The following is a 5,970-nucleotide window of genomic DNA, read 5'->3' on the forward strand; positions in this document are numbered from 1 at the left end:
GAAAAGGAAGGGAAGCAGATCCATCGACGCCGCCACAAGGACTCTGATAACTAATCGATACTTCCCACCGGCTTGAACAGTTTACCCCCTGACCCCATCCCCAACCATTCCTTACCCTTTCCCGTCCTACCACTTTCCTCACCCCCCTTACCCTCACACCTGACCCCACATTTTTCTGTTTCAATGTTAATTTAAACGGGGGAGGATGGGGATTTGAGGGGACCCTTGGTCTTACTTCTTTTTGTATGTCTGAGTTACTAGATTACCGACCACCCAGATGGCAATTACATCAGTCAGAACACCCCGCAGCGACCGGCTTCCTGCAGCTGCCTTCGTCACCATCTTATGGCTCCACCTGGCAGGAAGCTGGCTCGTGCCACAGCCCAAGGAAAACGTCTGGGTCACGCTGGCAAAGTCTATAGGACAAGAACAGCTTTGCATGGCCATGGGCAGTGTAGACAATCCATTGTCTATGTGCCTGGTGGGAGTCCCCCTGTCCAAAAATGATTTTCCGTTCACAGGGATGAAACTCAACCCGGCGGACTCCTGGATGAGTTGGATGAGGACACTACCACAGGCACCACAGGAACCCCAGGAATTGGACCTACTGGGGTCCACAAGGGTCCACTTTTGTATTTGTTTTTATACTAAGGCCCCACAAACAAAACCAGGGCAAAACATCAAAGACGTAACACCAGCAAATAGAAAATATATCAATGAGTGGTGCAATTACACAAGCCCTGTGTTGTCCGAGTCCTACCCATTCCCTAAGGAGCTCCCTCGGGGTGTGTTTCTCATCTGTGGGGACAGGGCGTGGGCTGGGATCCCCTCCAATATCAAAGGGGGCCCCTGTAGCCTTGGCAAGCTCACGACGCTAACCCCCAATAAAACCCAAATTCTGGAGTGGAAGAAGAAAAGTCAATTGGCACGCAAAAAGTGATTGTATGGTGAATTTGACCCAAATTGCGATTCCGAAATTTATGATTGGAGCGAGGGAAAGAGGGTTGCCGCTTCTATTTTTTTACCATGGTACGCGGCAGCGAAAGCCCTCGGTGAGATCTCTCACCTGGGGTGTTGGATGAGTAAGCAGGCCAACGCTACATCTGCCGCATTATCAGACCTCTTGGCAGAGGAAGAGACCACCAGGCATGCCACCTTACAGAACAGAGCGGCCATCGATTTTCTGCTGCTCGCCCATGGCCATAGCCGCGAGGACTTTGAAGGGATGTGCTGCTTCAATCTGACATCGAAGAGCACATCCATCCAAGCCAACATCCAGCGGATCCAGGCATTAGTCAAAGACTTAAAGACTGAAACCAGGGCTGTGGATGCGGTGAACAAGACCTTCTCCCAGTGGGGTGTTCCTGGGTGTGCCGTGCCAATCGTTAAAGGTTTAATTTGGATTTTGATTATTATTTTCTTAATTTCTGTAGCCTTAACTATCTTTAAGAAAATGTTAACGAGGAACTTGGGGAATGTTTTTTTCAATAAATCAGAAAGGGGGAGTTGTGGGAGGGGTTCCTGCTCTCCCTTGGGAGGCAGCAACAGTGTAGAAAAAGGTTGCCAACCAGCTGCTGCTCTCCACCCCAGAAGAGCTGTCCATCAATGTTTAGCATACTCCCCAGTTCCAGAAAGTTCAGTTATTCTGTTACCCCCATTGGCTCCTGTTAGAATACCACTCCTCCTCTGTACCCTGATTAGTTCTCTGTATGTCACCCCACTCTGTCCCCCCCCTTTTACCCGTTGCCGTTGGCTGTTTTGTACCCTAACCACACCCACTTCTTTGCCCTTAATACCCAGCCCCGCCTTTCCTCGGGGCTTCCGGAGTTCACTCCCTTCTGGAGAGTTTGTGTCCCTCGTTTCACCCTCCTGTTCCTGCGACACTCCTGAAATAAAGCCTCTAGGAATAAAGCCACTTCGGAGCCCTCTCGTCCTTACGGTGGAGCTATCCGGGTCCCGCCACATCCTCCCCGCGGACTAGTCCTCTGAGGGTTTTCCCCCGGACAGGCTGGGCACCTGGGTGAAGCCCGGAGGACTTGTATTTTAATACACAAGAATACAACTAGTATGACAGAATATTGATGCTCTTTGTATCACTTCTTTCTCTTTTTTTCTATCTGACCTCAGGGACAAGACATAGCTGAGAAAAATTATCTTTTTCCAAAGAAATGTAGATACTGACCTGGGATTCAGAAGGATCCTCCTAACAGGAGCAATAGCATCTATCAAGCCAATCTAAAACAACTGTGAAAATGAAAATCAATGTGGTGTGAGCAATGTTTTCTATGATGAATGGGTTTATTTTCACATTTGTTCTCACAAAATTACCTAAAGCCCTGGCACAACAACTGCAGGCAGGGCATTCTTTATGAAGATTGTTGTATTTCAGTGTTCAATTCTCTCATTGAATGACTAGATTTTGGCTGTAATATCTCTCTGGAAATATTTCAAAACCTATTTGCTTACAACAGTTTTGGCAGAAAGCTGCAATAAACTCAAAGTCCTGTGATTATGATTCATTGCTATGTGAATAATTTCACTTATCAAGCTTGATTATTTCTCTACAGGGTTTTACACTATTCACATGTACACTGAGTGCATTCAGAGCCAGAGCTGTGCTTACCCAAATACCATTTTTGTGCTAAAGAACAAAAACCTGCTGATAAATATTTTAATATTTTTTGTATTTAATATTTTGGTTTTTTTTTTTTTAATAGGTATTATATTCTTCTTCAGTTATACATTGTGGTTGTTTCATTTTTATTTTATTCATGCATTTAAATGTTTCCTATTTTTTTTTCCCCAGAAAGGGTTCTTGTGAGCATGCACATAAATACAGCTGTTACATCATTTTACCTGTGTGGGGTATGGCATTTCATATACCAATAAGTTAAGCAGAACTCAAAATTTAATTCATCCTCCAAATCCTGCTGCAATTAAACAATACCTGAGAAGCAAGCATAAATATTTGGGAATGCCCACCTGACAGATGAGGTAACCACAACTGATGTCTTCTTAGCTCTCTCAGAAAGCACTGGGGTGTAAGTCTCTCTTGCTCTTGAAAGATTTGTATGTACCTACATCCTCTCTTCCCACAGGAGCACTTTCCAGCTAGTCTGAAGTGCTGGAAGAATTCACAGGGATGAGTGTTCTATCAGACAATGGTCTTGTGAGACACAGCAAGTTTAATATTTCCTGCATGGGCCCCTTGAATCACACCAATTTTCCTGCTCATTTGCCTTTCTGTTTTATGTTTTCAATATTTCTTATTAGTGAGCATATGGATTTCTTCATCCCTTTGTCTTCGCTTCCCACTGAAGCCTGGCTTCCTTCATGTCCAGGCTTTGGACTCTGATATAACTTGCAGCCGTCCCACTCTTAGAAAGGGCAGAAAAAGCAAACAGTGTTTCCCCAGGAATGGGTGTTTGTGCAGAAGCTGCCTGCAGCCAGCCCTGTTGCTCTGGGAATTCAGGATGGAATCAAGGCAGTGATTATTTTTTATGTCAGTTGCCACAGAACCAGCGACCTACTGTGAGGACAGAAACCCTCTGGAGTCTTTCTGATAGAAATATCAGATGTGCCATTGCAATCAGATTCCTCTTTGGATGGTTACCTGCCCTCCCAAATGCCCAATTTGTTATGGAATACTTGTTAATGTCTGTGGAGAATGATTTCAGTCTATCATGCAAGATTCAGTCCATCCAAGTAATACCATTGCCTCAGACTAGAAGGGACTGAGCTGGAAAGGGCTGTGGTCTAATCAGCCATGATACAGAGCAAGAGGGAACACTTTTGATTAAATAGAGGGCATTATGTGAAAGCTTCTGTTTGCAGAGTCACACCATGGGGCAGATGGGCTGGTTCAAGAGCACATAAACACTTACAGAGTCTCCCATCAGAGAGATGGGATTTGGTGGAGCACAGAGGAGCTGTTTGTGGGCGCAGCTGCCCAGCTGCTCTGATGGCAGTGAGGTTTCTCCATGCCTTCAGGGAGATGGCAACCAGTAAGTCAGAGGCAGCCACACAGGGCTGTCCTATTTCAGCTCTGTTTGGTGTTTTCTTTCCATCAGGAGTGGTGTACAACCAGCATGTTAGTTTAATGAACACAAGCAAATTCTGCTAGGCCTGTTGAGTTAACCTGCCTGTAAAACAGGAGGAGGCAGCTGATGGCCTGAAATCCAGGCAAAGCTGATGCAGCCATGGCATTCAGCTCTCTCAAGATGTGAGAGGTTGCTACCTGAAAGGATGTGAGAGGTGTTATCTGAGGATCCCAGACACTGCTGGCCATGTTCATTTCTATCCAGACCTTTTGTAATGCAGTCTTCAGATTAAGGTTGTAAAGGAAAAGTCATCTGTATTTAAGTTTTGGCTGACAGAAGAACTTCATAAAAATTCAATCTGGATTGGGAAGGACAGGAACAATGCACAGGAACAACATTTTTCCATTATTAGATTTATTAGTTTATAATATATGTTACCAGGCAAGAAGCAGTTTACAAGCATCAGTAAGGGATCAATTGCTTTCTTATATATCCCCCTAAGCCCTAAACAAAACAAAACAAAACAAAAAAAAAACAAAAACAAAAAAAAAAAACAAAAAAAAAAAAAAAAAAACAAAAAAAAAACAACAAAAACACAAACTCAATCCCTTAATGGATATAAGTGTTACAAAGTTTTAAGGATGCCCTAAGCTTTTAAAGGGCTGAATATTCAAAAGTAAGGCTCTAAGGTAAATTAGTAAGATTTTTGTTAATTACAGAAAAATCACAGGAAGAATATCCATCAGACCTTGACTTTTGCTCATGACTTCATTACTCTTCGCTCTTTTCTTCCTGTATTATCCAAATCAGGCTTTCTCCATACTAGGCCTGGGAAGATTATTCCCAAAGAGAGAAGGGTTGTATCTGCAGAGAACACTGGCACTTTGAAGAAAGGGGAGCATAGGGGGATTGTGGGAGTGTGTATGTGTTTGTGAGCATGTGGAGATGAGATTTACACCTGTGTTCAGGAGATCCTCAGCCAGAGGATCAGCATTTTCCTAGGTCCTGCTCACCATAGACAGCCAGTTTGGCCCAAATTCTGGGAAAGAAAAAAGGGTTGCAATGCCTCATCAACCCCTTGAAGAGATTATATGGAAATATGAGAGACAGAACATCTTTGGTTTTACTGGAGAATTTTCAGCAAGGCTCAGATGTTGATGAAGCAAAAGTAGAGATGTAGCAAAAGAGGTTGGTAGCTACAAGGCAGTAAAGTAGCAAATGGAGAGAGGAAAGGCCACAAAAGATGCAAGGTAATGAGGGTAAAGCTGGGAGAAAGAGTTGTGTGACTGTGAAAATGAGACTGAGGACCTGGGAGAGGGCTGGGAGATGCCAGTGAAAAGAGTCACACTGCACAGTGATAGGAAAAGCAGAGAGAAGTGAGACATCAGGGAGGTGTAGAAGAGCATATGGGCTTCTCTTCTCTTACTTACATAAATTTGGAGCTGAAAGATTGTCAGAGCAAAAAGATACCTGTTTTCAAGACAAATCTAAGTGAATGTCAGGGCCAGGAAGCAGCTGGCTGTTTATGTGTACTTTTTTCTTCCCAAACCTACCAAAAAGCCTGTTTTCAATTAAAAAAAGAAACATACGGCTTTGCATAGCTCTGTAATACATAGGTAGTGGCCTCCTCTTAAAGGAACACATCGAACACTGTTCTGCTGCAATGCTAAATGTACCTGAAATTCTCTTATGGTGGTTAATTTCTAACTTGGATCTTGCTACTGATACACTCCTAAGACAAAGATCATACTTCTAATGACAAAAGTAAAGAAAGGAAGGTAGTAACATGGTGACAGTGATGCAGTTGAAATTTACTTTCATTTTACAACTCAGGGGTTATTCTAGCTAATAGGCCTCTTCTAGTCAAAACAACAAGAATGTTCCCTCTGTTCTTCAGGGGGAGTGTTAAGATTGATTATCTCAATGCATT

Source organism: Vidua macroura, chromosome 2, assembly GCF_024509145.1.
Source record: "Vidua macroura isolate BioBank_ID:100142 chromosome 2, ASM2450914v1, whole genome shotgun sequence".
NCBI lineage: Eukaryota > Metazoa > Chordata > Aves > Passeriformes > Viduidae > Vidua > Vidua macroura.